Source organism: Lathamus discolor, chromosome 9 (genome assembly GCF_037157495.1).
Source record: "Lathamus discolor isolate bLatDis1 chromosome 9, bLatDis1.hap1, whole genome shotgun sequence".
Lineage (NCBI taxonomy): Eukaryota > Metazoa > Chordata > Aves > Psittaciformes > Psittacidae > Lathamus > Lathamus discolor.
In genome coordinates, this window is record NC_088892.1 from 13,125,623 (window position 1) to 13,153,568 (window position 27,946).

General features: G+C 42.8%; 1 protein-coding gene across 9 annotated transcripts in view; it reads right to left on the bottom strand.

The window, feature by feature from the left end:
- The window catches only part of IL1RAPL2 (interleukin 1 receptor accessory protein like 2), a 368,238-nt gene that overhangs the window by 194,337 nt on the left and 145,955 nt on the right, over window positions 1-27,946 (bottom strand). The window contains exon 1 of one of the 9 annotated variants that reach the window (XM_065689766.1): window positions 2,287-2,350. The exons of the other annotated variants lie outside the window; for them this stretch is intronic. The gene's annotated coding sequence lies outside the window, so the exon portion shown is untranslated. Of the gene's footprint in view, window positions 1-2,286; window positions 2,351-27,946 lie in introns of those variants that run through there. 9 annotated transcript variants of the gene reach the window in all.

Consider the following 27,946-nt stretch of genomic DNA (forward strand, 5'->3'; position numbering starts at 1 on the left):
TTCCCTAGAAGAGTTAACACCTACACAACTCCGCGGTTTATAATCTATTCTTCATTTGTGAAATGGAAATGGATACTATTTCCCTTTATTCTTTATTAAACAACGTTTCTATTCTAAGTTCAAGTAACTGATTATTGGAAAAATCCTCCTCCTATGAATGCTCTACTTTTTATACAGCAAGTACAAAAAGTAAGTACTGCCAGGAGAGGGTATGTACATGCATTCTTTGTAAATTCCTTAAATAGGTAGCAAATCTGTCAAGCTGCTGGCTTCCATATAGTTCATTCAAACATGATTTTATGCAACCACAGGATACTTCATCCTATCAGTTCAGGAATATAATACTGTGTTCCCATGATATTTAAATATGGAACACTGGTGACCCTGCACAGATAATTAATTATCTGGCTGCATTTCAACAGCTGACCAAATCCTGTTACTTCTCTGAGAACTATCAAGAAAAGAGATGAAGTCCAAGGTTCCCCAAGCAAGTTTCAATGGACTTTTAAAACTAAACTACTTACACAAAAAGTAAGCATGCTCAGACCCAGTCCAAACAGAATTTCACCTCTTAATTCATTAAAGCTCCAGTCAAACCCCATCAGACCAAAAGGAACATTCACTTCATTTGCTGAGAAGTGAAAAGGCTGAAACTTTAAATTCCTTAAGTGGTCAAATTCCCTCTGAGTTACTGAAACCAAGGTTTCCTGGGGGAGCCCCAACCCCCCAGCCTTGTTCTCCAGTTCCCACACAGGCAGGTATCTGCTCAGTTTCAGTACCCAAGCCACAGAGCTGCTTCAAAGCACCGCAAACGGCTGTCATGGAATGGGCACACTGACCTTCATGTGCTATTGATACAAGGTAGTGATTAACCTCACAAACTCTAAAGATGAAATGTCTCCCATGTAGAACAAAACCAGGAAGAAAGGTAACTACAGTTCTCTCAATAAAGCAAGCAACACGTTCTGATGTGTCAAACTAAACTTGTGTATGCCAAGACAATAAAGAACCTGTAAAGGTCTCCCCATACAGTAGCAACAAGTACCATAATCCCAGTGCAGCACTGTTTTTTCAATGCAGTTTACCAAGACATCATTTCACAGGGCAGATAATGCTTGTCAAAACATGTCTGAACTGTTGGATTTCATTTTTGCTTTGTTAAATTAAAAAGATGCATTTATTTTTAACAAAAAACATTCACACACATTAATTTCACTTGCCACAAGTCTGTGCCTTGACGAGATTCTTTAAAGTAACTGAATAAAACTTAATGCACATGTTTTTCAGGACTAAGAATTTATACCTGCCTATTTGTGAGTCATTTATAGATCCCGGACAGACCTCCTCCCCTACCTTCAACACCCTGCTGCTGTCTACCTTCACATGATTTTGGTCATCTTATCCACACTGTTCTTACAATTCAGAGCAGCACTGTGGCTTTGAATCAAATCCTACTGCTGTCCTCCCTTCCCTCGCTTCAGATCAATCTACAAACTGACTGTGAATATAAAGTTACAGCTATGCCTGTAAATTTACCGAGTCTCTTTTGAGCTTTGACAGATGTTTCATGTCAGGAGAGACCAAAATTGGGGTTTCATGTAAAGAAACTACATTTCAACAGGAGGATATTACCCCAGAGACTGTGCTGCAGGGACACACAAACCTGCACTCCCACTCCAAATGGAAACAAACAGGTCCAGGTCAATGGCTGGTTTTCCGATATCTTCAAAGATATATTCAAAGATAGATATCTTTCATATCTATCATGTCAAAAGACATGAGGTTAGGAGACATTCAATCCCAGGGATCAGTCAAAACCCAGGATTCCAACTGGTTTGAAGCAATCCCCCCCAAACCATATACACCATTCAGATGCGGATGCATCTGCCCAAACCCTGTGTTCTAACAATCTGCTCTTGCTGCACCTAATTATGTGCAAACCGTAGATCTATCCCAGGGTGCCCCAAGACAGGACTTCCTACTCATTTTGACTATTCAGTCCTATTCAGACTTCATGCAGTAGAGGAAGAGCTCCCAGAGGCAAACCAAGTCTCAAACAAGTCATCTTTGGGATGAACTTTCACAGTAGAGAGAAGGAAACTGTAACTGAAGTACACGCGGTTTGTTTTGTACTTCCCTTTAATTATAAAGTAAATTAATAAACAAGAGCATTGTGTTTGTTTTTAACTATGATATTCCCGAAGGCGTGAAAAAACCAAACTGTAATGGCAGGAACTGCATCCCTGAATGGATCTTAAGGGAAATAATTAATAAAATGTATCTTACCATTGCTTGTTTCTCTGAACTATATCCTTTAGCAGTGTTCAATAAAATTCCTTGGAGATCAGCACAAGTCAGTCCTTTCTGCCCCACGCAAATGAGACCAGAGTACATTGTACATCACCAAGATGCGCCACAGAAGACTCATGATGTCTGAAGAGAGTGGAGCGAATGGGAACAGTCACTTCTGTAACCCCAGCTCTGCTTTAGATCTAAGCCAAAGGGACTAAGAATTACCAGTGCACAGCAGGCATCAGCTGGCAGTTGGAACCATCCTAAATTGAAGAATAACCTAACCTAGATGTGAGGGAAGCAATAAACAGCTGTTACTCACCCTGCTGCTACTGTGATTTTCACATCAAAATAAGCCTTAATTTTAAAAAGTTTCTCTTGATTTTATTTTATTCCACTTTATACCACACTGCTTCTTTTCCATATTTTCACAGCTGATGCAGGGGGCACTTTCTGATGTTATGGACCACAGCCCAAGAAACTCCAATTTAGAGTCTCTGACTTCCAAACCTTTCACAAGTAACAGGCTTCCAAGAAGCTTTTTTTTTCTTCCCCTTCTTTTTTTCTCCCTCCTCTCTACAGGTTGGGTATTTTTGCATTTTTTTAACCCACAGAGTTTAGCCAGGTTCCGGTGCACTCTGTACACCAGCGAAAACAGCAAACCTTGGACATTTGAAGTTTGCCTTCCTTCCCCAAGAGCCTTCAGATGAGTGTTTGTTCCATTTATAAACATTCTAATGGGACTTCCTACAAGCACCTTGCCCTTTCCTTTCTGCCTGCAGGAGGTTTGCTGCTTTCAGTGCAGGGATACAACAATGAAAGATACTGTGGCTGTACACCTCCAAGCTTCCCTAGTGGAATGATGTACAAGAGAGATGCTATTTCCTTGGGGATGGAAAAGACAGTGTTCACAAGGAGGTGGCTGGATCACTCAAGCATTCATTATGTCTGTAACTTTACCAACTCTCTTTTGAGCTTTGACAGAAGTTTCATTGTCAGGTGAGACCAAGCATTGTGCTCTTTAAGCTTCAAGCTGCAAATGCAAAAAGGTCTCCTACAAGAAGTTATCTAAAGATAATTTCTTCCAGCTTTGGCAAGGCCAGGCCTTCTCTGGTCTTACATCCCCCCAGATGCTGAAGGTTATGTTAGGACAGCCTGCTCAAGGAGACAAAGTCTGCCCATCATTCAGAGGCAAGATTAATATGCTAACAAAATCCCTTGGCCATTAAAGATGCTGTTTCAACTCTGATTTTCTTTTGTTAGAAAAAATGATCTAGTACAGACTTTGTCAAAAGAGCTTTGTTAACACTAACACTTGCAAAACAACTATGCTAATATGACATTTTCCACTCACTTGTTCTATACTTTTATGCCACTTAGCAATGAACTACAGCAATTCCCTCCCAACCTCTTAATATTTGGCCATGGGAGCATGTGGGAGGCCACTTTTTTATTGCTTTTACTGTGCTAATTTATTGTCGTTTATGACTTACATGAAGTACATTTGCACTTTAAACTGGACTAAATGTGCCATCTGGCCAAATAGCCTTGTTGACACAATGTTGGTTTATTAATAATGGTCATTACACTTGTAAACCTGTACGCTAGAAAAAAACCAAACAGATTTTGGGAAGGTTCATTTCTACGTATGCAACATCTCCATGCTCCCATATAAAATACACCTTGGCAGTCATTTGAACACACAGAGCAGCCGTATCTCTCACTCCTAGTCTCGGCTTAGAAACCTGAATGAAGCTGAAAAGGGGAAGTCTTGGGGAACTTTGGCAATTAAAGAAACAATATCTTGCTGTGACACTGGAATATTTATGTTTATCAAACAGATTAAAATGGGCTTATCCCCAGGAATGCACAAGCTTGATAAGAAAAGTAGATAATAGGAAGTGATAATTACCCCAGTTTCCGATAGAAAACAGAAATACTGAAGTTTCAAGGCAAGAAAACATTTTCACACACAGCAGCTCTTTAAAACAGACACTGTTCAAGCAGTTGCTGATGAATGTACTGGTAGCGAATGGATGTGAAGTGCAGCGCAGAGCTTTCACTGTGTGAGCATCCTGCTCATGGCTTGCTCTGCCTCCAGGTAAAAAAAAAATTAGTAATGATCAAAATTAACCCCAGACTGAAGTCATCAGCCTTCCACATTATTTGCTCTGCACAGTCCAAGAATAGAGGCCATGATTTAGACTTACACCACAGGTATCTCTGCTAAGCCCTGGGCACTGAAGGATCTCCAGATTGAGCCCTCCTCAGAGGAGCTGTGTGCCCTACTCACATGACACCTCTCCCAGGCTGCCCCCCACACACACCACCCTCAATCTCAGAAGTTGCTGGTTTGCTATGTGATGCACTTGCAAAGGTCCCTTAAAGGGTTGGGGTTTCGGGTGTTCTTTTTCCACCTTGGCTCCCCACATTCTCCCCGCCACCCTTTTCCTTTCCCATCTACGAACAATATTCTGGGTGAACTTTCAACACCTGAGTCTGCTTCTGGAAACAGCTGCCTATACAAGTGTGCCTATTTGTATCTTTTTAAAAAACAGAGATGAAGAGAGAGGCATTTGGATCAGAGGGGCTGGCTGAGGACTTCGAGTGCACTGATTTTTTTATTTAAACAAATAAACAAGAAGCCAACCACCTCTGTATCATTTACCCTTTTGATTTTATTAAAAGCTATTGTGATTTCTGAATTCTCCCAATGGACAGATATCTGTAACATCATCAATAGAAGAGACACTGTGCTGTGAGCTGCGCTTCAGCCTCAATGGTGAGCCAGCCTGTACCAAGAACAGTGCCATCACCCACACGTGAGCCAGCAAGGAATGTTTAGTGCTGTATGGCTGCATCATGTTGACAGTGATTCTCATTAAGGTGACAGCGTGGCACTTGCTTTTATTCTCTGAACAGACAGAGCCCTAAAATCTCCAGGCTGTCAGTTCAGTAGGAAAGAAGAATCTCATTTATTTGGCCAATTTCTTCACACTATGTTTTTTATTTGTATTTTAAATCTTTCAGCCCCAAATCACATCAAAGGCCGAGTGTGACTGTCTGTCCCTTCCAAAAAAGAGTAACTGGATTCCACCTGCACCTGTAGTGCATTGTATCCATGAAGTTACAGCTCAAAAAAGGTGGAGATTTTCTACAAGTGCTATAAAAGATCCTTCATGGTACAGTGGAAAATCACTGACCTCCACATTTCATGCAACTAGTGCATGAGCCAGCTGTGTTACAAACCCTGCACAGAGCTGGGAGGCTGTGCAGGACTCCAGACAACTGTTCGTGGATCCCGCAGAGTCAAGTTTATGGTTCAGAGCAAAGGTCGACAAAATTTTACTCATGGTCACACTGAATGGGTGGCATCTTCCAAGCAGGCTGCTGTATCTCTGCATTTATCATGGTGAAGTTCAAGGGCTGCAAGCTTTGCAAAACTTTGCTGTCATTTGAAAGCATAAGGAAACCAAATAAGCATCACCAATTGCTCTCACTACCCTATTAAACCACAGCCCCAGTGAGTGTGAAGCAGTGGCTTCTCCTGGCTGGCAGTGGCTCCTGACCAGGTCTGCAGGTTCAGCACTGCTCACCACAGCTTCCTCCAACCTGCACTGCCCTCGCCTGCGCTTCAGAGCAAGCAAGGGGGGAAAAATGAGTCTTTTATGATAAAATCACTTTTTTAAATGGAAATATATACCTGAAGTGAATCATGACCCCAATTAAACCTTAACTGCCTTTTTTCACCTTGGCTCAGTTGAAGCGTATGACAGTAATCATGTAGTGCCAGGAGTCAGTTTAAAGGGATACACCAAAAACAGATTTCAGAATATTATGGTAACGGGAAAGAACTTTACCCTTACTCCCACTTCTTCCACCTTTTTTCTTCGCTCTTCTGCAAGAAGTACCCAAGAGCAGTGACCAGGAGATCATGTCTTCCTAGAATGGGTAGCTGAGGGGCAGGGAGCCCTGGGCAAGTTCCTCTGCAACACATTTAGGGGGAATGTGAATGTGAGTTCTGCACTGAACCCCACCTGGCAGAGTGCTCTGTCCATGCTGTGCCTGCCTCCACACAGCCGGGCACCATGCAGGCAAAAATCCTCCACAGGGGGACCCATTCAGAGGACTGGTGCTGGCAAACAATCAACCAAACAACCCTCTCTTTGTCCGCTTTCCAGTAGGGTACAGGTATGAGTAGGAGGGCACGCAGCAAGACCTCAAAGCAGCACTACCACTACCAACACATGCTGCATCTTAGCTGGCAGGTCTTAGCCCAGGACCTGCTGCAATGCCCCGGCAGCCTGCGGGCACACACAGCTGTGAGGAAGCTGCATGTCCCAAGCAGCGTCCCGAGGGAAGGAGCAGTCTCAAGGACACATAGATACAGAGCCTTGTAAGAGAGCACCAGGCTGCATACACGTTTCAGACCCACAGTGCAAGCCATTAAACGCGCCACAGCTCTGGCTCAACATGCCCATGCTGCACTTACAAAGAGATGAGCCCAAGACTGCAGCTGAGGTGCTGGGCTGCAGTGAGCCCGGCACCATCTGTACCGTGTCCCACGCACCTCCAGCACAGGCCCCACTGAGCAAGTGGGAATGCTGAGGCTCCCCCTCCCCAGACACAGAGCATCTCTTTGCAGGGGCTTGATGATTCACAGCTCCAGTGCCGTGCAAGGCTGGTCTTGCGTAGCGGCACTGACCCATGAGCAGCCAGTGGTTACATGGGCTCCTTCTGCTTGCCGAAGCAGAGAAAAGCCTACAGGGACTCTGCTCACTAACCTCCACAGCAGCCATCACATGGTTCCGCCACATGCTCTGATCAATATTTAAATGATGGTGGCAGCATTAAGAGGCCCTCCCCACGCACTGATACGGTGCCTCCAGCCATCCCATCTGGCCAAGGTCTGAAGGAAAAAGAAAAGATGAGCCTTGTACTGTATCTTGAAGGTCGGTAGGTTGGGGCATGTTTGAAAGTTTAACTAAGGCTTTGTGGCAGGTCATCTCCCTGTTTCCTGATGTGGAAACAATTTCATTTAATACTTCATTGAAATAACAGACCGTTGCATAATACCCCTGACAACAGTCTTCAGTACAAATCTGCCACCCCAGACAGGTAAAGCTCTGATGCAGTGTAATTAACAGACTGAATTAAATGCTCTGTAACGTCCACCCGAAGCTGAGACACCCATCCCTTCCCATTCCACACCGGTACAGAAGCAAAGCAGCTGTAGCCTGCGCTGGGGCTCTGCCGCTGCCCCTGTCATGGCCAGCCTGTGGGTACTCAAACCTGCGGCCTCCCGAGAAAGCCCCTGCACGTCCCCCTGGGCACACGCTTCTGCTCACTCCCACTCATGCCGCCTCACCCGTAGTTACTTAAAAGGTGCAGTACATTGCTGGTGACACTGCTAATGCAGTTTCCACTGTGAGGCACAATACGGCTTTTCCAAGAGCAGTGGTGGGAGACTGTGTTACAATGAAACATAGACTGGCTGCTCTGAGGCTCCCCAAGTAATTACAGTGGGGGTACAGTGCCTTTCCTCTCTCAACACACACCAAAAGGCAGCACCACACACATACCATGTCCCATCACTCAACTGCTGCAGGAGTGTCACACCTCCTGTATCACTTGAGCCTGAGATGCCTGGCATGCTGGCACGTGGGGAGGAGTACCCCATTCTGATATTTAAAACAGGAACACATCAGGAGGTTTGCCGCTCCTAATTCTGGCTTTCTTGCTAATCATTACCGTGTCCTAATTTTCCTGATTTCTGAGGTAGCACTTGCTTACACACAGAGAATCTGTCACCTCTGCAAGAATACGATCATTTGGGCTGAAGAGAAGGTCCCTGCTACGCACCAGGGAGAGCACAGGCACTTTGGTATACAGCATCAGTTGCCGCGGCTGCCCAGGACACCAGCCCTACAACCAGCTCCACTTCTCGCCAGCAAAATCACCGAGGCTAGGCTACAGCACAAACGGCAAAGCCAAAGATATGCTAAAATGCAGCAAGGAGGGGAGGGAAGGACACTTCTGGAAGGCTCACATTAAAGACTCAAATTCTGTTTTGAAGAAGACTTTGAGGTAAAGCAAGTGCTAAAATCCTGTGGTTTGTTTCTTGGAGAATGGCCTCTTACCGGGATTCTCTGCCCACCAAACACACAGGCAGAACCCATAAGCCAGACAGGCAATACACAGTGAACTGAGAGTATTCTCAACCACATTCATATTTTCACTCTGCTCACCAAATAGAGTCAGAAATTAGGTTTTTTTGCATCACAGTATTCAACTACTACTTCTCTATTACCAGGCCAGCAGCAGTACGTATGAGGATTCACATTAGGTTTGTCTATCTTGATTAGTTTTCACTGACTGCAAAGAAGTAACAGTTTGGTCTGTCTTTAGTATTTCATGGGAAGCATAAATTGGAGCCAGTCACTAACTACACAGCAACATGAACAGGTTTTAGGTGAATTGCTCTGGCTTTAATGTGCTGCAGGGCTAGCAGCTTGTGGGAAACCCTGCAGATTCCAATCAGCTTGAGGCACAGCAGCATTGCCAGCTATGAAGTCCAGACACGGATCTAAATGTCTCCAAAGATCAGATGTTTGCCTCCAGCTTCAGTGCTTGTAATGGGTTTCCAGGTTCCCAGCAGTCTGACTATGCAGATAGAACTACTTTTTCCTAACCAGAAAGTCTAACTGCAGCTCACCACTGGCAAGCAGGTCCTGCTAATCTTCTGTAGGAACGACTGTGACCTTCCAGACACTGCACTGGCTCCGGCATTAACATTTTTCACACTTCCCTGCCACAACAAAAAAACATGCCCGCATTATCTGAACACAGACCCTCATGGCAGCAAGCATTAAGCAGACTTTCACAAGGTAACACAGATTCAAACAGATGGACCGACCCAGGTTTTTCAGCTGTACCGTTCCACGGGGTTTCCTTTAGGCAATTTGATCACCTCCAAGGAAAGGAAGCTTTACACCTGATGCATCTGTGCTAATAGACCTCCTGCCTTTAAAACAACTTCTCTGAGTGTTACTGGAAACAACAACATTAAGATAATGGCAAGACTGGCAGTGAGAAATTCACAGGGGATGCAAAATAAATGAAATCAATTAGTGTTACAAATCCAGGCTGAGTTTCACGTGTCTTGTCAACTTTTCATACTCAACTTTTGAGACTTTATTATTAACAGTTTATACAAAAGCTACAAGAAATGAATAGACAAACCCAACAGCGCTGTTTTAAACCTGTGCCACCACACTGCAGTTCACATAGCTGCAAATAAAATGGCAGAGTATTTTTATGAGCCATCAAAAGGCTCAGCTAATACCAAAAGGCATTTACTGAAACAAAAATGTTGAACGATACCGCTTCACAGCAAGCTCCATTTTGATTTTTGCAATTAAGCAAAGAAGAATTCATACCCCTATACAAAAGTAGATGAACTCTGTGTAAGTATCAGCTCTGGTGGAACCTACATTAACCGAATGCACTGGATTTGAGGTCAGCTGTCATTCTTTCCAAATTGCTTCCTGAGCAGATCACAGAGCAGATGGAAAAGGCCAGTTTGACACCACTCTTTGGCTTAATTATAGCTTTACTAAGACAGCATATGGAGTTAGCGTGTACTGTAGACTTTTATCCAGTAACTATTTCTCATAAATTCAGTAATCGGCTTCATTTGCTTTTCCTTGATCTTCAGCATGTACATTCACTGTGATTGAATTATTTTTACCTGTGCATTACTAGGTCAAGCTTTCTTAGCAAGTACAAACACTGTAAATCCACAATAATGTTCAAAGAATCACAGAAGTTAAATTCTGTATTGAGTACAAGACCCCTTCCACAACCTCGGTACCTAAACTAATTCACTGTTTTCAGCACAAATTGTGTCAGATCCCTTGAGTATCCTGTGACTACTCAGAGATAAGCTACGCCAGACTGGTCTAGTGACAAAAAGGCTTTGTATTACCTAGACTAACGCCCCTCAAAGAATCAGCTCATGGCATATGCCTGCCCATATGCACAATGCACCCACAACACGGTGCTATGCAAAGACAGCAAAAATAGGTCCAGCAGGAAGAGAACTGATAAAATCCCTAACACACTACCTGGAAGCACTGACAGTTCAGCCTCTTAGCATAGCACTGCTCCATTTTTATATCCTTGCTTTACAGAAAACACTGCACTGTTCAAATCTGCAAAGTAACCCCTTATCAGCAAGAGTTAAATTCTCGAACCTGAATCGTCTGTTGGAAGTTTTTTAGGAAAGGTGATCATCAAATAAGGTGGAAATCTGTTATTCTGGTCCTCTAAATGTAAGTTACCTATGTCAACAGTTCCATCTGCAACGCTTACAAACTGTTTAACATTCAGACAGGATCTCAGGATACGTTGTAGGTGCTGACATGATAAACTATGAGAACCCCCTTCCACCGTGGCATACTTTAACTGGACTGCAGCTATTATTGAAATTCCTCAAACTCTATTATAGCACAGAGGGTATTTTGCAGCACCGGATTGTACAGAATCCCTTATCAATGCCAAATGCATCAAAACCAGGAAGCAGGAAAACCCATCTCCAACTTGATTATTTTAATACTCTTTGCCTGCTTTCCTAAAAGGAGGAAATGGGAAAAGGATGGGGCTGGCAAGTTGTGAGAAAGTGGTTCATTTCCAATGCCCTATTTCTAAGCAGTTCAGTATTTTCCTGCTGGGCAGCAATGGAAGGAGGCAGCTGTTTGAAATTAGGAAAATGGAAAAAAAAAAAAAACAATCCAAGAGCAACAAAGAAAACTGCTTGGTTTCTATGATTTCTAAAAAAGAGTTCTCAGGAAAAAGCTTCATTTTGAAATTTCATCATGAAATTAAAAAGAAAAATATTTTCTTGTAAAAAATGTCACCTCTGAAAACCAATTTTCAAACACCGTTATGTCATTTTTAATCATCTCTTAGCTGTACTATAAAAGACTCCCAATGCAGCAACCTGCCCTGAGAAAGCAGACTGCCAAACCTCCCATTGAGAACTTCCTTCCAAAGCTGACTTAGGACCCCCAGAGCATCTTTGACACCTTTTGTTCTTCACTTTACCTTTCTTAAAGATAAATCCAACTCAAATGAAAAAACAAGGGTGGAAAATCTCCAAAGAACACAGCACCAAAAATGTAATGGTTTTGAAAAAATCCTCTCTGCTTAAAACATTCAAATGCCTGATTTGAGAGGCTGGTTCTCACACTGCCACATTAACAAATGCTCACCATCAACTTGAAGTGTAACTACTTGCATTTATCATCTTAGTGAAAATAGACGGATGGTGGTTGATGGCTCTTCATTTGTTTCCTGGGCAAGAAACAGACCCTATTCCACCAACTGGCAAGGACATACAAGCTCTCTAAGCTGCCACAGAGTCTGTCTGCGGACGCTCAATTCCTCTTCATTGTTTTCAGTGCACCTCTCCTCTAACACCCACTGCAGACCAGACAGCGTGTGGCAAGTGATTCAACCTGTGGATCCACAGCAAGCACAGCCCTACTGCAAAGAGCAACCAGGATCAAGAATCACTGACAGAAGAATATCAAACAGGGGAAGAAAATGAGGAATCAGTGTGAAGGAATCAAAAGGAATCAAATGCGTACTTATGGATGCTCTTCACAAGGCGCTCTGTCTCACCTGATTCTTGCTGCACTGAGCCTCAAACGCACATAAGCCTGCAATTTAATATTTTCTTCATTCCTAGATGAAGAAAAAAATTCCTCTTGTATGATTATAATGCAGAATCACAGAAATGCCACCTCAATTTTCTCACAAAGCAGAGGCCCATGATGGCTGTTCCCTCTATATCTACTCTGGTATCCATGGAATCCGTGCACAATGCTGGAGTTACTATCCCACAGAAAAAAAACCCTGTAATTCTGCCTTAGAAGTGTGATTATCAACGCTAACAGTTGCTCGTGGCAATCACACACCATGAACTCCTACATCCATCCAGAACTGTAGTTTCAAGACTTCTGTTTTTGTCAGAGAGGGGACTGTGGAGCTCCTGGGTTCCCCCAGGAGCAGCCTTTGGATTCAAGGTGACTGGTCTTATCCTAGCCACCTCCTCAACGCCCACATCTCATGACAGCAACAAACTGTAACTCCAGCCATGCCTGACCTTGAAGCTCAAATCCAAAAACACACCAACTTTTGAAGGCATTACTTAGTGTTGTGCCTTTGATCCATTTTTATGTTTGCACTAAGATTTACTTGAGTCACAGTAACATAATAAAGGGTTATAGGGTTGGTAGAAGAAATTGAGGTATTTACAGCTGGGGTTTTAAAAGGATTTAGGACACAAAATGCCATTGAGAATTCTGAGCCTACCAAATCCGGTGCTATATATACAGAGTGCTGCACTCCACCCCTACAGGATCGTACATTTCAGCATCCTTACTACATGCAAATTTTAGCTATATTTTTAACATTCTGTATTTAACATTATAAAATTACTTTATTCTGCAATGCCTGTGACACAAAATAATGCAAGGGGTTTTATGTGAGGGTTCTCAAACTTTCATGTATAAAACTTAGAAGGTTTCTTATTTACATTTATCTTGGAAAAATTTTAATTCAGCCTGGTTTATCCAATAGCCATGCATTAAGGAAACACAACAGCAGTAAACCTTCAGTCAGCTGCAAGCACCACAAGTTACAAATGCACCTTCCAGAAGTGATTCCCCCACAACATCACTCCCCAGGGGCAAATGGAAACTTGAAAGAGGTCTCTTAAGTGGTGCTTTTACAATCACAGCACAAGTTTTCCCACAGGTGCATCTGCCAGGACAAAAGTAATTCCTCCTTCATCTTAGGAATACAGAACAGACTTTTAGATAACCTAAAACAGAAATTATATGGGGCTATTTAAGCAAGATAAATATACTGCTCCTACCCAACATCCAGCTGTTACAATTAGAAGCTGAACAGCATTTTCACCACAATGAATTTTCAAGGCAAAATTGGAATGTTTCAACTTAACAAATATAAAAAAACATAGAGGAAAAAAATGCCTACCTAGGTTTAAAATGATGTTTTGGCTAACTCAGTTTGACACTTCAAAATACAGAATTTAGCTTGTGCTGCATCCTTCACAACAAGGAATCAGGCTGCACAAGATAAAAAAAGATGAGGCTATCTGCTCTGCTACTACAAGCAGGACCTGGGTCCTGTTACCTCCTTACATACAGCCTAAATTAAATTGTCCTACAAGAACTTGGTTATTGGTACAAAAGGCAACATCAACCCTTATTGCTCAATAGAAATATTTACACAAGAACTGGAGTCAGCTCTTCAAAACAGGCCACTTTATGTGGAACAGCACAGAGCACAGGCCCTGGCAAGGCGAGCTCAGGGGTGCCCGGTCTGCTGTAGGGTCCGTTCATCGGGGTGACCTGGACAGCAGCGACTGAGGTAGCCAGGCAAAACAACTTGTGATGCCCAGGGTCTGCCATACAGATCCAAGATGTTGCAACTCAGATACTATATAGGTGAAGACCATGCAGAAAAGATAGAGGAAAGATGCCAATGTGATGCTATGACAGAACATGCAACCAGTGGTGTCAAAGAGAGATCCTCCACTGAATCATTTAATGCAGTATTCCTGGAGTCTCTTAACTGTAATATTTTCAAAACCTATTTAAAAAGTAAATACATACATAAACAAGCAAACAAAACAGCAGCAGGGTGGGTTATTTGACATACATCAGAAGAGACACCATCCAGGTAACAAATTCCCAAAGTAATATCCTCAACTTAGAAAACTGAACGCAGTTCAACAAAACCCAAAGGTGCAGTCAGTAGCCTCATCTTAAAATGGGGAAGAGAGGGTGGAAGAGAAAAGCAGCTTTGTTATCCCCTGCATTTTTCACAGGATCAGTTGAAACACAATGAACCGGTTTCCTGCAGGCAGAGATTCCTGCAGTTACAATGTGCACAGACTAATTTACCCTGCTCCAGACCCCAAGGATAAAAGAATTCCTGGAGAAAATGCAAAAAAGAAATCTGTAACCGTAGCATCAGCATGCATAAAGAGAAGTTCATGTATAGAGGAACTGTATTTCAGGTATTTCTTTCTTATCATAATCTCTGCCTCATGGGCACTGGAACTCTACAAAGCAGATCAGAAGCAGGAACCAAGTTGCACACTCCTGTCGAATTCAGAGAAAGGGCTTTCTAAAACTATCTCCTCCTGTTTAGACAGGACACGATATTCTCAGAGACCACCCACTGATCTATGCAACTGGGAAAGCAGTGAGCAGAGAAGCAGGTTGAATTAGTAAAGTAACTCTTCAACTCCTTTTCTCTCTTCAACAGAGATAAAAATCTTTCTAGACTAAGGTTCTCAGAAAAAAACGCAGTTTCTTTTGAAGAGTTGTTAGGATAAAAAATTAATTTCTGGATTTCAGCCCAGCCTCCATTGGGAACAGGAAGAATCTAAATAGTACAACAGTCTTACCACTAGTTAAAGCAGCAGTTCAAATGTTAAACCTCTCCTAAACACAGGCTCAGCTCCTGCTCTGAACGATATGACCTGATTAAGGAATATGCATGGGAACAGAGATGCCATCAGCTCACCTCATCCAACATCCATTGAACGGTTAATAAATCTCCCAGCTCAAGCACTGGAACAAGTTGCCCAGGGAAGTGGCTGAGTCACCATCCCTGAAGTTATTTAAAAGACACACATATGTGGTCCCTGGGGGCATGGTTTAGTGGTGGACTTGGCAGTGTTAGGTTCATGGTTGGACTGGATGATCTTAAGAGTCTTTTCCAACCTAAATGATTCTATGATAATAATTGTACTGCTCTTTAAAAATCCAGCATTTCCTACCCGTCTTCTTTCCAAGTATATTGTCATTTATGGTTCTTTTCCATCAAGTGCAAAAAGTTTCCATATGATGCAGTGCAGCCAAATAAAACCATCAGTATCTCCAACTGGAAGAATTCACTCACTTGGGTGGATTTTCAGCATAGAATCATAGAATCATAGAACAGTTAGGGTTGGAAAGGACCTCAAGATCATAGATGTTAGATTAACACTAATTGCCTAATTATTATGAAAGGATCAGAAGGAAAACAATTCTGTAACAAAACTTGTAATAGCTCTTATTAGTAAGACAACTGTTGGAGATAACACTCGTATTTCAGGGTTTCATGCAGTCTGTGATGCTTACACTAGGCGCTGCTTCCTCTAAGATATTTTTGCTTTATCCACCAAAAGATCTAGTGCTGCTACTTGTGTCTCCAGTTTGAGTTTTTGCACTCAAATGCTTATCTAACCTTTCTAAAACTACTGCAGTGTTTAGATGGAGGGTATAAATTCAGCCTGAGATTTGCTTGGTGAGGATGAAGGGCAGTCTGCACCTCCCAGCTATTACTCATCTCCTACCAGTCATCAAAGCTGACCATGAAGTCAGCTCTCCCAGAGTCTTCGCGAACTTTTTCACCATCAGAACCCTATTCAGTGGCTTTTTGTAGTTACAGGTGTTGCTTAAGTTTTGGAAACCCTCACCCAAAACAAAACCAGGACCTCACTCTGGCAGAGTGCATCTAAGTGGCACAGTGGTGATCAGTAAAGGGTGGGATATGAAGTGTCAGGAGCAAAGTCTCAGGTGGATACTTGTGCCTGGAAAGGTTGGAAAGCCAAGGCTGAAGAGGACCATTCCAGGGGACTCTCAGGACTGCAGTCAGAGCCCAACTCAGAGCATCCACATTTAATTCCAAAACCAGCTATGGCTAAACTACTGAGTTCAAAGTGCTCCAGGCTCATTTTCACAATTAACTGCCATGATTAAATGTGAATTATTTGATTGTTGGAGATGATCTGAAGTTAAGGAGCTACCCAGCATCCATTACTTTTACTGCTGTGTTGGGAACACAGTGCCTCAAGCTAAAAGAATTTTTTTCCACGGCAGTCAGAGTTCAGGGCAGGGAGGCTCATTACTGATGTGCACTTCCATCATGCTGGACTACTTCCAATTTTCAGTTCCTGCTTAGATCCCTTCGTTCATCCTGACTTATTGACAACTGGAGGATAACCAGTCGATCATTGCTTGGAAAAACTAGAAGCTTTTCTATATTTCTTTCCAATCACTTAAGCTGGCACAGAGCAGTACCACATACCACAGTTTTGTACTTTACTCTTATTAAGGTCTTTCACCTCCTGCTTCTTAACGCTGAGATACTGAACAATTCCTTGGCTTTGTTCTAAAATAAAAGTTACATCACATTTGAGCTGATGCCTTCCAGCCAACCTCTGCCAAATACAATTTGCTAAAAAACCTAAACCTCTCTAGCCGAGGCTGGATGAGAAACTTGCAGCAAAAACCGCTTTATAAATAAACCTTGTGCTCTTGCACTTGGAAAAGAAAAAAAAAAGGAGTTTCACACAGGAACCAGAGAAAACCTGACTCCACAGAACCAGAGGAAACGTTCAAGTGTATCAGGACACTTATCCAAAAGGTTCACTAATTAAAACCGAATGACTCCTTACAAACAGAGCAGCAGTTGAGCTGGGTTTGAGTAGGCAGCATGTGACTCTCTGCTTTCAGTTACTGAAAATGTGACAGACATAACAGACAGACGTTGAGTAAGAAGCCACTGCCTCCACAATGTGCTGAGGGCCAGACTTCCATTTCCTCGTAATGGCACTGTGATTCTGAAACAGAGTATGAATGGAAAGGAGGTTTTTCTCCCTCAATGTACTTATAGCCACGTTAGAATTATTCTGAAGGCCACCAACTGTGGTCTTCTGATGGAGGAAACCCTCCACTGGGCTTCTTTAAAAAGCTGCATTTGGACCGATGGGAAGAAAACCCATGGATTTTAATCTTGGTGGTACAAATCTATCTTAAAAAGATCAGAAAAGCACTGAATTCATTTCGAAGCCTTTCAGAATATTTCTTGTACGTGCAAGGTGTTCTTTTTGATGCCATGAATTATAAATAAAAACCTTTAGTCCCTCCCTCACACATGCCAGTCATACGTCTGAAACCATGTTTAGGCCACCTAAAGCCCAAACAAAATCCCCCAACGATGGCAATCACATGAACTAGCGCAGAGAGTCTTAAAGTAGTGGCAATAATAACATCAGCTACTTCGCAGGGTTACGTTTTCGTAAAAATGCCTGAAGTTCCTATGTAAATATCTTTAGCTGTTTAGACATCAAGCAAACTGCTTCAGACCAAAACTGTTCTCAAGTGATTACACATCACTGATGACCATCCTCAGCATAAACTTCGAGTATTCAGTGCCTCTCAGTATTTGACCCTTAATAAAGATGATCCCTTTATGAAACTTTCAATAAAGATGATGCCCTGAAAATGTATTGGAAACGTATTAATAGTGACACAAATAGGAAATAAATTCCACATTCTCTAAGGTTTCAAAAAGAAAAAGAGAAGACAAGCACTTTTAAGAGAAAGAGAACTGAAAAATCCCTGAAAATTTAGGCACTAGGATGGAGATAAACAAAACTGCCTTTGTAAGTCTTAATGAAAACTCCAGAGTCACTTAACTTCCCATGAACCCCTTCAGACACTGGAACAAGTGGTTGTTTAGAAAAAAAAGAAACCAAACCAAACCCACAAAAAAACCCTACAAACCAACACCCACAACACCCAAACCCCACCATTCAACTGCACATGTTAATTGATAAAGCTCCAGGTGACCAACACCAGTGCCGTTCCAATCCCTGCTAAACTCTTAGCTTGTTAGATAGTAGGAAAAAAGCACCCTACATGCAGTAAAAAGCACAGTCATACGTTATCACTGCAGGCCTGGCAAAGGTGCATTGAGAAGCTCTTTTCTGCTGGTGGAAGCCAATTTGTCAGAAAGAAGGGAAACCTGGGTTCTTGAAGTTCATTGAGAAAGGTAAGTAGGTACCTAGCTCGCTATCTGCTGTATTTACAAAATTAGTTCATTAATCTATTATGTATAATCAGTCTTTTGTGTGACTACAGAAAGGAGACAGGATAGCAAGGGCAGCAATTCACGCTGGAAGCTTGATAATAAACCAGTAGTCACTTTGCCTTCACAGGAGTCTGTGGAAAGCTCACAATCCCAGCCCTCTTCCCAGAGAAGGAAGTAAGCCTGGAGGTGACCCTGAGGAGTAACTTCCCTGTTAAGTCCAGTTGAAAGCAGGCCCGAACTACATGGGTATGTTGGGATGGCAGCTGGTGAATATGCATGAGTGTATAGGCTGAAGAGACCCTGTTTCTGAGGAACAATATCTCAGTCCCAGCAAAACTAAAGAGACGAGAGCCTGTGAGCTAGAGTGGGATTCCAGCAGTAATGACCTGGCATTACCAGGATGAAAATGAAGGCAAGCGCAAAGGACACCAATGCTGCAGACCTGGGTCAACCTTTTGTGCTGTGTCACATTCACAAGCAATAACCCTTCCTCTGCACCAGATCAGCATACAGGACACCTCCTCATCAACAGATTCTGCTGGATGCTGAGCTCAATATCGTCTCCTTCCCCTGACAAGCAAGTTTGCACCGAGTGACTTCCTACCTGTCAGTCCTTCATTCTGGTCACATCAAATCAAGAAAGAAAAAACGTACCAACAACAAAGACCAATCTACAGTGCAAAAACTGACAACTTCCCAGATCAGATGTGACCGTGACTCAAATCAGGAGGAGAAGAAACAGTAATTCATCCTGGCACGCTAATTAATTATCACAGAGATTGCTTATTGATTTTCTTGTGTTCGCTCTGATACCTTACAAAGTACACTCCTTTCATGCAAAACTTCTCATGGAATGGCAGATGCTGGCAGATCTAAGCAAATAAAACACATGGGTAGGTCCCAGAGAGACCTCTGTTTATGCGGGGGGGGGGGGGGGGGCCAGGGGCAATCCACTCATCCATCCGCCCATCCATCCACCCACCCATCCATCCATCCACCCATCCACCCATCCCACTGACTCTCAGCATCAAGAGACTCATTTCTAGTCCCACTCATAGAAGCTCTATTTTTCAGTAATGACCTCCCAGTGAAGCAAACCAGCCCTTGCTGATAGAAGCAGTCGAATTGTCAAGGTTCTTCCCGAGTCACTTCAGCTTCTTGAAGGCTTCCCGCATTGGCCAGCAGGCTGAGTTCCCAGAGAAGTTACCCAGCAGGACATTTTCTAATTACAGAATTAATTACTGACACAGAATAAACAGCAGAGGCACGTCAGGCCAGAGGTAATGATTTGTACAATTAGCTCTTTCACATCAAATAAACATTTACAGCTATTCCTGAACTGGGAATTCATTATACTTCATCAGAGTAGGAGGTCCAACTGTAAAGGTGTTAGTCTCCTCTGCTGTTTTTTGACTGGATAACAAACCGGTTTTCAGTGCATGACCACAGAGAAACTGCCTGCTCTTGAGACGGGTCTATGGCAGCTGGGTCACAGCGAGCAAGGAACATTCTCCTGGACAGCACCTTGTATGGCGGTGGTCTCATTTCTGGCTCTTTGCACAGCCACAGCAATTGTTACTGGTAAAAGCACCCTAACCATAACCCTAATCCATGACATAAGAACTTTGACATATAACTTTTGACCTATGACCTTGGAACTAGGGTCTCTTACCTTTGACCTATGAACTCTGTCATCTTGGTTCTGGCCTGTTTCCTGTGACCTGTTTCCTGACTTTTGACCTAGGACCTTTTAGTTATGAGATCTGACCTATTACATTTGCCCTCTAACCTTTGGTCCGTTACTTGTAGCCTTTAGTCTCTCACCTACGACCTCTGACCTAGTACCTTTGACCTCTGGCCTAGTACTTTATGACCTATGATTTTCACTTTTTGGCATATGACCACTGATGTATGGTCTCTGACCTGTGATGTCTGAACTATGAACTTTTGGTTATGACCTATGACCTCCGACCTAGGTCCTTTGATCTTTGACCTATGGCCTTTGGCATGTAACGTCTGACCTATGCCTGCTGGTCTGTGATGTTTGACCCATGACCTATGATCTGTTAGGTGTGATCTTTGATGTTTGGTCTGTGGCATTTTGACCTCTGACCTTTAGTTTATGATCTCTGAGCTATGGCTTTCTAACTATGCCCTTTTTTGCTATGACCTATGAACTTTAACCTGTGCCCTAACACCTCTGGTCTATGGCATTTGAACCTATGCACTTTGACATAAGACCGATGATATATGACATTTTGTTCTAGACCCTATGACTTATGATCTCTGACCTATGAACTCTGTCCTACGACTGCCGACAGTTGACCTATGACCTTTTACTTATGTCTTTTTACCTATGAACTGACCTTTGAACTACGACTACGTCCTATGAGCATTGACCCTCGACCTATGACATATGACCTATAAACTTGGAACTCTGATATTTGACCTTTGACCTATATCCTTTCAGTTTTGGAACTTTAGCTTTAACCTCTGACCTTGCAGTCTGACATAAGCAGAAGTGTGTAAGTTGACAAAAAAAATTAATTGCATTTTACTTTTTAATATGCATCATTTAGGAAAATTGTTAAAAGATAGAAACTATAACAACCACCGAAAAAGCAGAACACAACCCAAACTCACTCAGTCCTGCTCTAACCTGACCTGGAAGTGTTTCTCGACAGAACGCATTGTGTAGTCCAGGGAAAACTGGCAAATTTGACCAATTTACAAACATGTTGATGCTGTTGAGCGACAGTGAAACTGTGGATCCATGCGGAAGGCAGCAGCCTCACTCTGCACCAATGAGTCAGTGCAGGCAGACAGGATCGCTTCTAGAGAGTTTTGCAACAACTTGCCTCAGACGTCTCCCTGACACCTTACGGTGTGATTTTACATGGCTGGCTGCTAGAAGGAAGGATGTCGCGGCTTTGAACTGTTCATTCACACCGGCTTGTTGAGGCAACGCTCCTATCTAAGGGTTACAGAACACGCACCACTGTACTGAGGATGCCGGCAGTTGTTCACAGCTCCATCTCCGACACAATGGTGCTTGCAGTCAGTGCAATTGAAAAATAGGTTTGTCAGAAAAACCCTAAAACCCCACATTTGTCAAAGAAACAAAGTGTTCTGGGACAGCACATCTACCAAATTCTGCTTCCTCCTGGGTTTGTTTCTTGTGGTTGGACTCCCTTGTGTTCCAGAAAGAGCAAGCCTGAATCTAAGCTTTCCATACAGCTGGTGCACCCATAATTTCTCTGTCCTTCCATTTCCCAGGAGCCCAGTAAACAAGTTTCTCCTTCAGCCTCCCCATATTGACCATTTACCTGTACCTGGTACTCATTTTCATTAAACTGTAACTGCTGTTACACCTCCCTTGTCAAACTGGGGCAACGGTTCGGAAGTTACTGGGAACAGGGGAAGAGAGCAGCAAGGACATGTGCACACACACACAATGATCAGGTTGTCCCCATCTCCTTCAGCAAGCAGGCTAAACAGCATCAGATAAACCGAACTGAAAATACACAAGCTCATACTTTACAGCTGAGGCATTCTACACTGTGGCAGGGGCAGGAAACCAAGTCAAGGTCCCAGCAAAGTCAGGATATCTCATATGAAACACTGGTGGAGAGCACAAGCTCTGCAATCCCAAAGCCTTCAAGCAACAGTAAGTGCTGAAGTCACCAATAAGTGAAAACTACAGACACGCACTGTGACCAAAACACTCAGACCACAGGGAAGTCACCGCACACTGGACACCACTCAAAACCCCTGTGATGAATCAAGGCAAACACTGGAGCCCATGCCTCAGGAGCTGCAGTGCTGAGCTAAGCTCCACAGAGAACCTACAACAGCTTAACTGCTTACCTGCTCCAAGCCTGGAACAGTGCAGTACCACAAATCCCTTCCATAGACGGATCCTCTAGGAGAGAAGAATTAAAGTAGGTACTCCAAAACAACCTACGAATCAACCATCAAGAAGGGAATAACTAAGAAGTCCTCTCTCCTTTTTCTTTTCCATTATTTCAGACGCAACTCTTTCAAATGCAAGGGATGTTTCAGGGAAGCATGTACCTGGAGAGAGGGGCTCAGTGCATCGAATAATGGATAACTGGATCGAACTAGCAGGTTTACTTGTGAAAAGTGATGAAGATTGGAGTGTGCTTTCCATGTTCTGGAGGAAAACGTAAGTAATCTACTTAAATGAAAATCAATTTTAGATGTTCCTTTATTACACTTTATGGTCTGTGGAGTTCCTTTCTTTCCATGCCGTTATACGAACGGTATGTAATTCTCTCACTGGCGATAGATTTTTCTTTTAGAAAAGTACAGAAGGTCTTAACTTTTTAATAGAATTATTCCTCAGGAATCCTTAGCTGCTATTCAAGCAGTTTAATTCAAAGAGTTATAGCTCTCCTTCAGAAAACTTTAACTGACAGTAATCACACCCAGCTATTTTTCTTATTAATGTATAACAATGCTAATCTGCTGTGACTAGTCTTTTGCCAGAGTATTAAGGGCTTCTTCTCCCTAAAGTGGTATTTAATGATAAAATATTAATGTTTTTGCATAATCATTTGCATGCGCTGCAAATTATGAAGATCAGCTGCAACATTTTATTCTCTTTTCTGATCTTCAGCACAGACATGCACATCCTAGCAATGAAACGGTGCATGTTTGTGAGCTGATGGGAATCTGTTTTGGTGTGCTTGTCACAGACACATCATGCATTTCATGCATTACATGGTAACATGCAGTCCCTGTGATAATCCACACACAAGGCTCAGCAGTTACACCTGCCAACTTTCATGTCACTTTACATTTTGGAAGATCCAACAAGACTTGCACATGGCAGGCATGAATCTCTAAAACCATACAGGCTTCACACCACCTTAGACAGGTTGGATTGCACAAACACAGGATCTGGCCTCAGTCCATAATGGTTCAAGCAGGGTAGGCAGCCAGTCCCTCGCACAGAAGTCTGATATATTGGTCCATTGAGTTAACCTAGGTACTGATTTCCTCAGTGACCAAAGTGTTACAAGCAGGTAACTTTAAGTAGACACTCAACACAAATTGCAGTCTAAGCCTATCCAAGAGCCTGGAGGGGTCCAGCCACAAAAATGCTAAATTAGGTTGTGAAATACCTCTACTTAACTGGGTGCTGTTGCTGAGGTATAACCAGACTCCTACAGTATCGCCAACTTTAATCAGAAATAGGGCGCAGAAATCCGATTCCCTTCACTGTTTGATTTTGACTAGTCAAAGCTAAGAAGCAGGCAACCGAGTTCTTGTGATGTCTATAGGAATTATGCTTTTTGTACATAAGCTGTTCTTCCCTTACCAGATGCACTGATGCCTCTTTTTGTTTCTGATCCCTTTTTAGCAGAGTTCAGAGCCGCTCACTTCCAAGCCATGGCAAGGCACACAGCAAATCCTCTTTACAGCTCTTGGAAACCACCTGAATTGAAATACAGACAAATGCGTCGCAGCCCAGAAAGAGCTCTTGGTCTCTGACATACGGCCTGACCTCAGCTGAACTACACCGAGAGCTGGGATAAGAAACTATTTAGAAAGCCCCTGGAACCAGTAGTTTTTCATGTCTGTTTCCAGATGCTCACTTCAGACAAGTGCATCCCCTCATGGCACCGCTGCACATCTGAGGGTGAAAGAGCAGCCCCCTTCCCACAGTCCTTCCTCAGGCTCACAGCGAGTAACGTGGCCCAATCACATTGGGGATTAGGTGGGAGCTGGTGAGGAGCTTTCCTTACCGGGGTGTTCCAAAAGAAGTCACCATTTTGCAAAAATACCATTTCCTCCAGGAAAAAGTAAATCAAAACAAAGCAAAGAAGTGCAAACAGCTCTTCTGCAGCACCAGAGGCAGAGGTGGAACAGGAACACTGGCTTCCCAATGGGTGAAAACTAACATTCCCGTCCCCAGTCTCAGCAACTAGCTCACAGGAGCTTCCCTGCAGCAGATTAAGCAGCTTGCAAATTCTTCTCCACGTTACCTAAAACAAATTTTTGCCTAGAAATCTTTCTGCCTCGGGTTTTAAGGGCCTTCCCCTCCCTCCCACAATTAATTCCAAACTTTTCTTTGTAGCTTTTTGTCCAGCTTTGAAATGTTTCATTAATGCAAAGCATCTCAGAGATAAGAGCTTTTGAGCTAAAAATTAACATGATTTCAGGTCACTGCATTAACACTGACAGCTTTAAAATAGTAACTGTGCATCAGGTAGAGAATAGGGTATTTCGATGTGCGGCTAATACAGTACCAAAAAAAGGTATCACTCTTGTTTATAGGAAAACCCCTCATTAATTACATCCAAAGAGGCAAGAAATTTCTGTGTGTAAAATACACAGGGGCAGTGGCTCACATTGCCAAGAGCCAGGTAGCTGGAGGCAGAGGTGGCATTCCCAGCCAGGCAGGTGGTGGCGTCTTCATCTGAAGTTGTGCTTTCCCTTCTGCAAGCAGGTCACACCGGCAAATGTTTAAAGAAGCAGGGTGAAAGGCCAGGTGATGCTACATAACCACAAGCAGATTTCCAAGTATAATTTAGCCCTGGCTTATATTACCCCAGGATGGATGAAAGGTTTCATTATTCCCAGCTGTCCCCCTGCTCTGCTTTAGTCCCTGTGTGACACGTGCTGAACCTCTGCAAACTACAGTATGAAAACAAATTATGCTACCCTCCAAGTCAGGCTGTAAACTGACACATCAGGAGCTATAAATAAGAACTACATTCGTATCTTGCACCTTGTAAAGCTAAGGTGAACAGCAGTCAAAACTCTGACCAGGCTCCAAAGCCTACTGTCACTTGAGCTCCTCTGGTGAAGTCCTTTCTGTGGAGCATTAGCATCTTGTGTAAATGGAGCATGGCACTTCATCTCACATCGACAAGCAGAACTGAGGGGAAAACACTGGCTTTATGCGGAGAAAGCTTCCCATGCTAATAAGATAGAGCGTCTGAAATAGTGATACTTTTTTATCATACTCTTTCAGTATTAATTTTGGCTAATATGGTGTGACAGTCTCTAACATGATCAGTCTTTCATACTCTACTGGTGACAACGCACACTAATTCAATATGGTTCTTATGCAATGGGATGGGTGGGAAAGTGTTGATGCAATAAAAGAGCAAGAAGATAGACCATGATCAAGACACCTCTAGTTTTGAGGTTTTTTTCTCTTGTTCCAGATAAATACATCAAGATCATTTAACAACCCTTTATAAAGTAGCTTCATTAATTTTAAATTATTTTCCTCACTTTTCCCAGTTCTTTTCAACCACCAGAATGGGATGTATTGCAGTAACTGCTGGCGCTGAATACAATGAACAAGCTGCTTCTCCCTGCTTGGTATTGCAGTCCTTATGTGTTCATGCTATTTCTCTTAACCACAGCTCTCCATCATGGGATGATATCTAACATGTTCTCCACCATGAGCTCTCCCCACCCTGTTCAGAGCCACTGCTCTCCATCCAGTTAAGCACAAGCTACATTCTTATTCCTAGACACATTGCAGGATCTCTAAAGTAGTTTAGAAGAAATTAATCCCGTTTGCCACGCTGACTGACCTCACAGCAATCATTAGTTACCACTTTGCCAACATCTAATCCTTCTACAAACTTCATCAGAAGAATTTTTTATTTTACTTCCAGTGAAAAGCTAGAGTGCAGGACAAGCACGGGTCTCTGCAGAATATCCCGTCTGATTGTTACTCCCCATTACCTTGTGGTCCATTTGGAGAAGAGCAAAACATTAGCAGTTCTTTCACCTTTAAATGATTTCACAAAGTTTGTGATCTGAAACACAATCTTCCATTAAATCTAACTAATATATTTGAAAGAACTTTTAATCTGAACTTTGCAAATTAACCATGGCAAAGAACCCTTCAAGCAGGAGATCACATCACCACAGATGTCACATTACATTTAATGTAGTGAATACACTGAAGCAAGACTTTGATATTTCAATGTGGCTTCATCAGAGAAGAATCACTTGTGAAGGTATTGATATATTATTATTATTATTCCTGGGAGCATACAGAGCACCAGATTAATAAGCACAAGTATGCAATGTTTCATATTCTAACACTATCAAAACAATTAGCTGGCACTGATATCTTATGTAGGTAAAAAACTTGATCATAGTAGCAATATCCTTCCTATTCCTTTCTTTGTTTTATGCCATAGCAAAGAAACAGGAAAAAAACCACCTAATACTGTTTCTTACTATCACTTGTTCACAGCCTGGGAAGACAGCAAATACTAATTAGCAATAGGACCAGTGCTACCGAAGTAACAGAACCTCCACTTTGGCAAATTACAGAATGTTATTTGATTGTTTTTTCCCCTGAATACAGCCCTTGCTACATGAACACAATCATTGTTTAAAAATCAATTGGACAAAACTTACATTGACCGTAATGAGCTTTGGCTCAAATCCTGTGTTGATCTGCTTTAGCCCACAATAAAATTGAACAACACAAAGAACTCTTGTATCTGCACATGTAACATTAAAGTCAGATTTGAAGACTCAAGTTCAGCTGCTAAAGCTGATGTTTGCCTCAGTGCTGCAGAGGAGAGATCTACTCATTAATACAAACACTGACAAGCTCCTTTTCAAAAGATAACTACTGATTTCTACCATAGATGAAAATGTACACCACCTTGATAACACATTTACTAGGACAGCTGAGATCCACAGCCATGTTTACATTGCTTTTCAAGGATCAAAATCATATATCTATTGCATCTACTTTTGATATATATAAATCTCTACCTGGCAGCAGAGAAAGAACTTTCCTCTTGCTTAGCAGACCCCCAAGTGCAGACAGCAAAGGCAGAATGGATCTTTAAACACTTGCAGTAATTAGCTCAATGTACTGTCCACACAGTCCTTTGTCTTTATGTACGTGTGCAGTTTCCATTGTAAAATCTGACAGACCACCACTCACCATGGCTGGTCCTAGACTGAAACCTACTTCTACACTTCAATGCCTTTATCTGAATCGATTTAATTCTACCTTGTACTTTCCCCCAGTGGACACAGACTTCCCATTTGCCTCCCTGCCTTGGCCTTGCAGGGCTGGGTATAACATTTGAAAAATCTTCCATGAAATTAACAGACTGTGAGCCGTGGCAGCAGAACAGGAGCACCAGATGACTGACTGATCAGGCAGGGGACGGCAGCCAGCAAAACAGAACTACTGTTTTTACTATGAGAGCACACAGAAGTGCTATGCAGGTTCTGCCCAGCTGCGCTAGGTGTTATACAGCTGGGAAACTGAATACAGAACCATGCTCCTCTAGCAGGGTGAGATTTAAACATATGTTAGAGACCTTCAAGGATACGTACATGTGAGGATGGGTGTCCTGGGTTCATCAGTAGCAGTTATTTTTTTTGTCCTTCTTAGTAGCTGGTGCAGTGCTGTGGTTTTGATTTTTGGCCTGGGAACAGTGCTGATAACGCCGATGTTTTCAGTTGCTGCTCAAATGTTTGGTCTGGCCAAGGACTTTCTGAGCCTCATGCTCTGCCAGGGAGGAGGGGAGGCCAGGAGGAAGTAGAGACAGGACACCTGACCCAAACTGACCAAAGAGGTATTCCATAGCACAGCACGTCCTGCCCAGGATGTAACGGAGAGTGACCTGGAAGGGCTGGGACTGCAGGGTTGGACAAGGTATCGGTCAGT